The sequence below is a fragment of the Ictidomys tridecemlineatus genome, chromosome Y, assembly GCF_052094955.1.
Source record: "Ictidomys tridecemlineatus isolate mIctTri1 chromosome Y, mIctTri1.hap1, whole genome shotgun sequence".
In the NCBI taxonomy this organism is placed as follows: domain Eukaryota; kingdom Metazoa; phylum Chordata; class Mammalia; order Rodentia; family Sciuridae; genus Ictidomys; species Ictidomys tridecemlineatus.
Genome location: NC_135494.1, coordinates 7,826,022 through 7,838,471, shown reverse-complemented (window position 1 = coordinate 7,838,471; position 12,450 = coordinate 7,826,022).

Here is a 12,450-nt window from a genome sequence, read left to right as displayed (position 1 = left end):
AGAAACAGAGATTAACCCAAAAAACTACAATTATTTTATCTTAGACAAAGGTGCAAAGAACATGCATTAGAGAAAAGATAGCCTCTGCAACAAATAGTGCTGAAAAAACTAAAAATCCATAAGCAACAGAATAAAATTAAACCCCTATCCCTCTCCATGCTCAAAACTCTACTCAAATTGGATCAAGAACTTAGTAATAAAACTAGAGACCTTGTGTCTCATTAAAAAATGGAGACTCTAATCTCTGTTGTGTGGGATTAGGCCCCAAGGTTCGTTCTTTCTTTCTTTCTTTCTTTCTTTCTTTCTTTCTTTCTTTATTTATTTATTTATTTATTTTATTGGTTGTTCACAACATTACAAAGCTCTTGACATATCATATTTTATACATTAGATTGAAGTGGGTTATGAACTCCCAATTTTACCCCAGATGCAGATTGCAGAATCACGTCAGTTATACATCTACAATTCTACATAATGCCCAATTAGTAATTGCTGTATTCTGCTACCTTTCCTATCCCCTACTATCCCCCCTCCCCTCCCCTCCCATCTTCTCTCTCTACCCCATGTACTGTAATTCATTACTCTCCTCGTTTGTTTTCCCATTCCCCTCACAACTTCTTATATAAAATTTTGTATAGCAATGAGGGTCTCCCTTCATTTCCATGCAATTTACCTTTTTCTCTCCCTTTCCCCTCCCATCTCATGTCTCTGTTTAATGTTAGTCTTTTCTTCCTGCTCTTCCTCCGTGCTCTGTTCTTAGTTGCTCTCATTATATCAAAGAAGACATTTGGTATTTGTTTTTCAGGGATTGACTAGCTTCACTAAGCATAATCTGCTCTAGTGCCATCCATTTCCCTGCAAATTCTATGATTTTGTCATTTTTAAGTGCTGCGTAATACTCCACTGTGTATGGATGCCACTTTTTTTATCTATTCATCTATTGAAGGGCATCTGGGTTGGTTCCACAGTCTAGCTATTGTGAATTGTGCTGCTGTGAACATCGATATGGCAGCATACCTGTAGCATGCTCTTTTAAGGTCTTTAGGGAATAGTCCGAGAAGGGCAATAGCAGGGTCAAATGATGCTTCCATTCCCAGCTTTTCCAGGAATCTCCAAACTGCTTTCCAAATTGGACGCACCAATTTGCAGTCTCACCAGCAATGCACAAGAGTACCCTTTTCTCCACATCCTTGCCAGCACTTGTTGTTGTTTGACTTCATAGTGGCTGCCAATCTTACTGGAGTGAGATGGTATCTTAGGGTAGTTTTGATTTGCATTTCTCTGACTGCTAGAGATGGTGAGCATTTTTTCATGTACTTGTTGATTGATTATATATCCTCCTCTGAGAAGTGTCTGTTCACGTCCTTGGCCCATTTGTTGGTTGGGTTATTTGTTATCTTATTGTCTAATTTTTTGAATTCTTTGTATACTCTGGATATTAGGGCTCTATCTGAAGTGTGAGGAGTAAAAATTTGTTTCCAGGATGTAGGCTCCCTATTTACCTCTCTTATTGTTTATCTTTCTCAGAAAAAACTCTTTAGTTTAAGTAAGTCCCATTTGTTGATTCTTGTTATAAACTCTTGTGCTATGGGTGTCCTACTAAGGAATTTGGAGCCCGACCCCACAATATGTAGATCGGAGCCAACTTTTTCTTCTATCAGATGCAGAGTCTCTGATTTGATATCAAGCTCCATGATCCACTTAGAGTTAACTTTTGTGCATGGCAAGAGGAAGGGATTCAGTTTCATTTTGTTGCATATAGATTTCCAGTTTTCCCAACACCATTTGTTGAAGATGCTATCCTTCCTCCATTGCATGCTTTTAGCCCCTTTATCAAATATAAGATAGTTGTAATTTTGTGGATTAGTCTCTGTGTCCTCTATTCTATACCGTTGGTCCACCCGCCTGTTTTGTTACCAGTACCATGCTGTTTTTGCCACTATTGCTCTGTAATATAGTTTGAAATCTGGTATCGCTATACCACCTGATTCACACTTTCTGCTTAGCATTGTTTTTGCTATTGTGGGTCTTTTATTTTTCCATATGAATTTCATGATTGCTTTATCTATTTCTACAAGAAATGCCGTTGGGATTTTGATTGGCATTGCATTAAACGTATAGAGAACTTTTGGTAATATCGCCATTTTGATAATGTTAGTTCTGCCTATCCATGAACAGGGTATATTTTTCCATCTTCTAAGATTTTCTTCTACTTCTCTCTTTAGGGTTCTGTAGTTTTCATTGTATAAATCTTTCACCTCTTTTGTTAGGTTGATTCCCAAGTATTTTATTTTTTTGGAGGATATTGTGAATGGAGTGTTTTTCCTCATTTCCGTTTCAGAAGTTTTGTCGCTGATATACAGAAATGCCTTTGATTTATGCATGCTGATTTTATATACTGCCACTTTGCTGAATTCATTTATTAGTTCTAGTAGTTTCTTTGTAGACCCTTTTGGGTCTTCTAAGTATAGAATCATGTCATCTGCATATAGTGATAATTTAAGTTCTTCTTTTCCTATTTTTATGCCTTTATTTTTTTTCGTCTGTCTAATTGCTCTGGTCAGTGTTTTGAGAACTATATTGAATAGAAGTGGTGATAGAGGGCATCCCTGTCTTGTTCCAGATTTTAGAGGGAATGCCTTCAACTTTTGTCCATTCAGAATGATGATAGCCTGAGGCTTAGCATAGATAGCTTTTACAATGTCAAGGTATGTTCCTGTTATCCCTAGTTTTTCAAGTGTTTTGAACATAAAGAGATGCTGTACTTTGTCGAATGCTTTCTCTGCGTCTATTGAGGTGATCATATGGTTCTTATCTTTAAGTCTATTGATGTGGTGAATAACATTTATTGATTTTCGTATATTGAATCATCCTTGCATCCCAGGGATGAATCCTATTTGATCATGGTGCACAATTTTTTTGATGTATTTTGTATTCGATTCACCAGAATTTTATTGAGGATTTTTGCATCTAGGTTCATTAGAGATATTGGTCTGTAGTTTTTTTTCTTTGAGGTGTCTTTGTCTGGTTTCGGAATCAGGGTGATGTTGGCCTCATAGAATGAATTTGGAAGAGATCCCTCTTTTTCTATTTTCTGAAACAACTTGAAAAGTATTAGTATTAATTCTTCTTTAAAGGTTTTGTAAAACTCCGCTTTATACCCATCCAGTCCTGGGCTTTTCTTGCTTGGTAGTCTTTTGATGGCTTCTTCAATTTCATCCATTGATATTGGTCTGTTCAAATTGTGTGTATCCCCCTGACTCAGTCTGGGCAAATTATATGACTTATGAAATTTATTGATGTCTTCACTATCTTCTATTTTATTGGAATATAGGTTTTCAAAATAATTTCTAATTGTCTTCTGTATTTCTGTAGCATCTGTTGTGATATTGCCTTTTCATCCCGTATGTTAGTAATTTGAGTTTTCTCTAGTCTTCTCTTCGTTAGCATGGCTAAAGATCTGTCAATCTTATTTATTTTTTCAAAGAACCAACTTTTAGTTTTGTTAATTTTTTCAATATTTTTTTTTGTTTCAATTTCATTGATTTCCGCTCTGATTTTAATTATTTCTTGCCTTCTGCTACATTTGATGTTGTTTTGCTCTTCCTTTTCTAGGGCTTCGAGATGAAGTGTGAGCTCATTTATTTGTTGTTTTTCTCTTTTTTTTGAGGAATGACCACCAGGCGATGAATTTTCCTTTTAAAACTTCTTTCATTGTTTCCCATAGATTCCGATATGTTGTGTCTGTATTTTCATTTATCTCTAAGAATTTTTTATCTCCTCCTTTATGTCTTCTGTAACCCATTGATCATTCGGTAACATATTGTTCATTTTCCATGTGATGTAGGATTTTTCCTTCCTTCTTTTATCATTGATTTCCAGTTTCATTCTATTATGATCAAATAAAAGGCATGGTATTATCTCCACCCCTTTATATGTACTAAGGGTTGCCCTATGGCATAATATACGGTCTGTTTTTGAGAAGAATTCATGTGCTGCTGAGAAAAAAGTATATGCACTTGATGATGGTTGATATATTCTATATATGTCAGTAAAGTCTAGGTTATTGATTGTGGTATTGAGTTCTATAGTTTTTTTATTCAACTTTTGTTTGGAGGATATGTCCAATGGTGAGAGAGGTGTGTTGAAGTCACCCATAATTATTGTGTTGTGGTCTATTTGATTCTTGAACTTGAGGAGAATTTGTTTTATGAATGTCGCAGCACCATTATTTGGTGCTTAAATATTGATAATTGTTATGTCTTGTTGGTGAATGGTTCCTTTTAACAGTATATAATGTCCTATTTTATCCCTTTTGATTAACTTAGTCTTGAAGTTGATTTTATTCCATATGAGGATGGCCACCATTGCTTGCTTACTAGGACCATGTGCGTGGTATATTTTTTTCCATCCTTTCACCTTCAGCCTGTGTATGTCTTTTTTAATCAGATGTGTCTCCTGGGGGCAGCATATTGTTGGATTTGTTTTTTTAATCCATGATACCACCCTATGTCGCTTTATTGGGGAGTTTAAGCCATTAACATTCAGAGTTACTATTGATATATGGTTTGTACTTCCATCAATGTTTGATTATTCATCCTTTTCTTAAAAAAATTAGTTTTTTTCTCCATGATTATATTTCCCCTTGCCCTCTGTCTTCACCGACACACTTCCCTCTGATGGTTTTTGTTATTGTTTTTCATTTCTTCCTCATGTAGTGTTTTGCTCAAAATGCTTTGCAATGATGGTTTCCTGACTGCAAATTCTTTTAACTTTTGTTTATCATAAAAGATTTTTATTTCCTTGTCATACCTGAAGCTTAATTTTGCTGGATACAGAATTCTTAGTTGGCATCCATTGTCTTTCAGTGTTTTAAATACATTGTTCCATGACCTTCTTGCTTTCAGTGTCTCTGATGAAAAATCTGTTGTTAACCTTATTGGTTTACCCCTGAATGTAATCTTTCTCCTTTCTCTTGTAGCTTTTAATATTTTCTCTTTGTTCTGTATATTGGATATCTTCATAACAATGTGTCTTGGCATTGGTCTACTGTGATTTTGTGTGCTCGGTGTTCTGTATGCATCTTCAATTTGTATATCTGTTTCCTTTTTTATTTCTCCTGTGGAGCAAAAATTAAAATCATAAATCAATAAATGGGATAGAGTCAAACTAAAAAGTTTCTTCCCAGCCAAAAAAATATATATATATACAATATGTGAGGTGAATAGAGAACCTACATCTTGGGAGCAAATCTTTACCCCTCATTCATCAGATAGTGCACTAATTTCTAGGGTATATAAAGAACTCAAAAGCTAAGCTCCAAAAAAACAAATAACCCAATCAATAAATGGACAAAGGACCTGAACAGACAGTTCTCATTAGATAATACACAATAGATCAACAAATATATTTAAAAATGTTCATCTTCACTAGAAATTAGAGAAATGCAAATCAAAACCACTCAAATATTTCATCTCAATTGAGTCAGAATGGTAGCTATTCTGAATACCAACAACAGTAAATTTTGGCGAGGATGTGGGGAAAAAGGTACACTCATACACTGCTGGTGGGACTACAAATTGGTGCAGCCAATATAGAAAGCAGTATGAAAATTTCTTGGAAAATTGTAAATGGAACCACCATTTTACCAGCTATCTTCCTGCTTGGTCTATACTCAAAGGACTTAAAAACAGCATACCACAGAAACACTAACTGATCAGCTTTCTTTGGTAAAAATTTCTCTCATATTTCACTGGTGTCTTCAGTGCCTCCAAAATCATTCAACATATATGCAGCAATAATTTTTTAAAAATCACTAATGTTTTTGGTAGGGTTTATCATAATAACCTAATAATTTTCTAAAAATCACTAATTTTTTTTGGTAATGTTTATCATGAAGTTGTAAACCTACTATTCATTGCTCTGGCCTTAGCAAGAGAGAAGACTGTTCTCCTGTTTCACAAAAGGGCTTTTGATGACAATAATTAGAATGATCAGAGAGTCAAAAGCAAATTATAAAGGTGGGTTGTAAAATAATTCAAATTTTTAAAATTTCTATTGTCTATCATAAACTATACAGATTTGTAAAAATTGTTAATAGTCTTAAGAATAAAATTCTAAACAGTTATGCACACATCTCTTTTGCACCTTTAGCTAATTAATGTATTTACTGGTGTTATTCCTTAAACCACCATAAACCCCTAGAATAAGTTTCTTGAGATAGCTAAAATTTATTAACTTGTAAACTCACAGAGTCTTACATGATGTCTGGTACAGTTAGTTGTCAAAAATATATAATAAATGAAGAAATAAGTTCATGGTCGACAATTTGTGTTATACATTTCTTGTTGGATTCAATGTAGTGGTTTCATTTATGTTCCTTCCTTCATGTCTACTATTGCATTAATGATAGTCTAAACAATCTTGTTTCTTAGCAAACTAAACCTGTGAGAAACTTTTTTCTCATTTAAGTAAAAATAATTTTGTTTTTAGTTTAAAGATGATTTTATTGCTTTCCAATAGTTTTAAAATGAATTATCTTTGGAATTTCACTCACATTTAACAGAGTGTTTTAATTCAATCACTCACACATTTCCTTGGAGAAAGAGTTATAGCTATAACTCCCAAATCTAAAATCAAGTCATTGTGTTTTTTTTATGGAAGACATATAACAGGAGAAGAAGACTTTTTAATAAATTCATAAAAGCCTTATTTTAATTTGAGGGGTGAAAAAGAAATTTTACCTCAAAGGAAAATTGTATTAAATTATATTAAACATTCTTCCACAATAAGAGAACAAGTTTCTGTCTGCAATGATATAGTAAAGTGTGTGGACTTCTGTCATCTTTGAAAATACATATGTACTTTAAGAACTCAAATTTGTTAGTCCAATAATTAAATTAAACAAACTTATATCCACATCTTAATTAGCACCTATATTTGAATTCTTCATAGCTAAATAAGTTATATATAAAATATTGAACTACCATTCAAATACAGTCATTCATGGGTTTGCATGTTTAAGGTAAGTTTAAAGAGTTTTAAAAGGGCTTAAATTCAATACTTGTGACAATTCCTTCTAAGTGAAACAGCACTTGGTTAAACAGAAATATTTTCACTATCATATAGTCATGGAGTAGGGAATAGCTAACAGATTGTACTAAGATTTCATTCTTGAATACCTTCTATGTATATGTTCTTTTTTCACTTATGTTTTAGAGATTCATATATAATTTATAATAATACCAATGTAAATTTTAATCTTTCAAAATTCTTACTTTTTTATTTTATACTTTAAACTAAAATATAATAGGAAGTTAATAAACCAGAAGATATATGTTATTAAAATTTCAAAATAATAATCAATTTTTAAAGAGATTTCTTGAGGTATAATTTATATAAAATAACACTTATTTAAGGTACATGATTGTACAAGTTTGAAATAGGTATATATGCATGAAATTATTAACACTGTCATGATAATGAATGTATTTATAATCCCAGAAATTTTTTGTATCTCTGTGTAATTAACCCTTTTACACAAACTTTTCTGTAAATATCGATCTACTTCTCATTGTTCATTAGTTTATATAACTTAGAATCCTATATAAATGGAAGCATATTGTATATATAATTTGTCTTACTTTTTCCCTTGCTATTATTTGATATTCCTCCATGTTATTATAAGTATTAAAAATTCATTAGTTTTTTTGTTTTGTTTTACTTCTTTTTTATTATACATGTATATATGTACAGCCCATTTTGATAAAATTACACATGCATAGGATATATCCTATTCTGATTAGGACCCAGGTCTTGTAGTTTGTTTTTTTTTCTTGATATGGCTCACTATATGGATTTGTTGCAAATTTTCTAATAGTATATTCAATCTTTTAGTGGTCAAATAAGAATTTTTGTTTTAAGAAAACTCTCATGAACTACTTTGTAGAAGTATTTATAGAAGTATTTCTTCTTTCTCCTTTTCCTCCTCCTCTTCCTCTTCCTCTTTCTCCTCATTCTTCACCCTCCTTCTTCCTCTCCTCCTTCTTCTCCTACTTCTTGATCTACCTTTGACAAGTATCTCATATTAGAGTGCCTGGATGTCTCAGGATGTATGTAGTTCATATTTTTAAAAAAATTGACAGATTTTTAAAGTGATCTATTATAAAAGACTTTCTTCATATTCTTTCTAATGCTCAGTATGTTTATAATTTTATCCAACATGATAGGTATTTCTGTGTCTCAATGCGATTTTAATATATGTTTTCCAAACAACCAAGAATATTTTACATATTTTTATGTGCTTATTTCCTATCCACTTATCTTCTTTGGTAAAGTGTAGGACTATCTTGCCAGTTTTACTTATGTTGTTTTTTGTTTGTTTGTTTTTCTTATTATCAAGTTTTGAGTAGACTTTTGAGAGTTTTAGAGTATTCTAAATATTATTCTTCATATACACCAGTTTTTTATCACACGTACAATTTGCAAATATATTTTCCCAGGCTTTTTTTCTGTTTATTTACTTAATGTTTTTGAAGGTGTAGAGTTTAGTTTTAATTTTGATGAAGACAAATACATAAACTCTTGGATTCTGCTTTTGGTATCATATGTTAGAAACACATCCCTAATACTTGATTATGAAAACAGTCATATTTTCTCCTAGATGATTTAAAGTTGGAATTACAATGCCTTTGTAGTTCAATTTTATATATGATGTGAAGTACAAAAAGTATTATTTTGTTGTATATTGTTATCTAGTGAGCTCAGAAGTATTTATACAATAATAGTTTGTTTAATAATTTGTCTTGTGAAACTGACACACATGCATAGATATAAGACATATACTTAGTTCCGTTAGGTAGCACACACCTGTATAATCCCAGTGGCTTGGGAAACTAATGAAGGAGTATCACGAGTTCAAAGACAGTCTCAGCAAACATGAGGTGCTAAAAAACTCAGTGAGACATTGTCTCTACATAAAATTGCAAAATAGGGCTGGGAATGTAGCACAGTGGCTGAGTGCCCCTAAGTTCAATCTCTGATGCCCCCAAAACCAAAATATATATTTAAAAAGTTTTATATACATATTTATAATTTAAAACACATCAATAAATTCTATATAGGTGCATATTTATGTGTATATATATGTGTGTGTGTATGTATATACACACATTATATATATATATATATACACATTCATATAGATGCATACATTTACATACACATACATATATATATTTTTTCACAATAAATTAGAAATGTTTTGGCCTATATTAGTATTAAGATTGCCCAAATAAAATAGCCAACTAAATATTTCCAGTTTTATTATTTTTGGTCTTCAAAATATGATTGGTTTCTAAATAATTAGCTATCTAGAAACTAAAGAGTAGATGGGTAGAAATACATTTTGAATTTTCATTGTAATGTCTGCAAATTTGAATTCTAAAAATTGAAATGAAGACTACTGCTTCTTAGATAGAAAATTTTCTTATTAAGTCATCCTTCTAAATAATTTTTAAGTAAATGAGGCCTGATATTAATGAAACTCATTGAAATAAATTTGCTGAATGTCTATAAACATTTGATTCCCTGTATATAATTAGTGCCTTTTCAAATGATCACAATCAAGTAACATAATGGATATCAGAATTGTATATCCTGGAAAAAGCAGCCGTTCACTGAACAATATCAATGGTTTTAGCAGACAGCCTTAGTCAACACTTTGCCTTGTCCCCAAAGAAGAGGTCATCAAGCAGAGATTAGAAAAAAAGAGGTGAATGACTCCATAAGCCTATTGGCATACCTGGTGCACAACCAAATGTCCATCAAACCCAGGTCATTGTGTGCATGCATGAAATAATTAATAAAGGGTTAATGGACAATGCAAACCTTTTTCAATGAGTCATTTCTAGTTCTGTTATACAAAGAGGAGTTCTCACAAAGAAATTGTAATGATTTTTAAAATTTAATTAAGATTCACTTTCAGTGTCTTCAGTTAAAGACTATATTCTAAAAGAGAGAACCAAAAAGACCCTGTTCACTAACATCTGGCTTATAATTATGGTACTGTGACTCAACTCATGACATTATCTTATATTTGATTCAATTTTGCTTTAAAGCACTTAATATTAGATCTTATGCATTAGACTTTATGCCTCTGTAAACCTAGAAAATTCTCAGGTACATTCACTCATTCAACTGTTTTTGTTCCTAATTAGTGATTTCATTAAGTTTTATACAGGAATAAGCAAAACCATCAAAAAATTATAAATAAAAAGTTAAAATAAGAGAAAAACTATTTATGAATTCTTCCTTATTCTCTTAGCTACATGAAAAGATTTAAGATATATAAGGAATAATTATAGCAAATTTTGATTTGTTTATTGTATGTAGACATAATATGACTACTAATACTAATACCAAAAAGAGGGGAATGGACCTATATAGAAATACAATTTCTATAGATTATTTGAATTAAAGTTACAAATCTGAAGTATATTCTAATAAGTTATAGTGTGTCTTATTACTTTTACATCACCTACTAAGAATAATAATAAGAAATAATACTACAATGGATGTTGTATGAATTAAATTCAATATTTTTTTTTAATTTGCTTAGTAGGATACCTGGAACATGAGGAGTTCTGTATTAGAATTGCCTACTATTAGTAGTTTTGACATTTCAGTCTTATGGGGTGAAAAATAATTTCCACTATAAAATTACTATGGTCTGAAAATGTAAACACAGATTTGCTTTTTAAGAAATGTGTCTGGAAGAATGAAAGATTGATTGATTGTGAAAACTTATTATTTTAGAGAATGATGGGCTAGGGGGAAACATGAAGGAATTTGATGACAAACTATAAGTAATATTAGGGCAATACTTTTTCTTAACCATATGACAACAATTTTGAAGAATACTTGCTGGAAATTCTACTTGTTGTTATATAAAGTTGGGTTTAAATCTAAGAATATATTTTTGAACTTACTATGAAATATTTGAAATTCTGTAACTCATTTCTATTTGCTTATTATTGAATAGTTTGTGTTGAAAAAATTTCTGTTGGAATTTTAGGCATACATGCTTATTATGTCTAATAATTTGAGTTCTTTGATATTCTACAGAGCTAGCATATTGGCCCTTTGGGGAATGTAAATTGTTCCCCTTATACACTTTATATCAGGTTAATTGAATACAGAAAAAGTGCCATTTTATGGGGAGGTATGTTTGTTTATCAGTCAGAGAAATGGTCTTTGTAAAAAATTATCGATAGAGGCTGGGGTTGTGGCTCAGTGGTAGAGAACTTGCCTACCATGTGTGAGGCACTGTGTTTGACCCTTAGCATCACATATAAATAAATGAATAAAATAAAGATCCATCAAAACTGAATATATATATATATATATATATATATAAATTATCAATAAAAATAATAGAGATCACTCATATTTCTGATAACAATTGGTTAAACTTATCAAAGAAAATTTTATTGATAGATTCTCTGCTAGACAATTTCCTGTGGGATACTTCCCTACCTTATTTTGAAGTGAATACTTTGTTGCATTATATTCATGATGGAATTATGGAAGTTCCCATTACTGTCTTTTCATAGCACTAGTTTAATATTACTGTCTTTTCATAGCACTAGTTTAATTTTCATAGCACTAGTTTAATAGACTATGTATTACTGATTCCATAATTAAATTTTAATTCATGGTTCCTTTTTTAAAAAATTGTCAAAACGTTGCATTTTGAAAATAATTTAAATTTTGGAAACACTTTAAATTAGAGTATTTTTAAAGAAACATGGAGTATTTTAAAGAAACAATGATCACATATCAATCTGTATATGCTTTTAATTTGCCTATGTAACATATAGACAAAATATTGACTTGAATAAAAGACATAAATATATATTTCTCAAAAGAAAAAATGGCTGGCAAAGTTATCGAAAAACAAATATATTCAAATTAAAGTGAGAACATGACATTTTTAAATGTTATATTATTAGAATTTCAAGATAAATAATATACAAAAATAGTTTTAATAACTTTGGTGAGAATATAAATTGGAATAGCATTTCTAAAAATAATTTCATTTCTAAAAATAATTCATTATTCTCAAAATAATTTCATAATTCATTTACAGTTATTAGAAACCTGAAATAATATTCAAGTCATATACATGGATAATGGGAGCTTGTTCAGAGAATCCAGTAAGGGAGGTTAACCTTTTGCATACTCTTAAGGAAAGAATGGTCATTCTCTTTAGCTTCCAAGGGAATATCCTCAGAATTGGTGAGAGAATAAACACACAGACCTCATCTCAGATGAAATCTGTAAATAGTATAGGAGATAGAAGCAACAACTAGATTATTCATGCTTTTTTGAGCTGTTTATTTTTCTCCTCAGAATCAGGTCCTAGAAAATAATCATATTATGCACTTACAG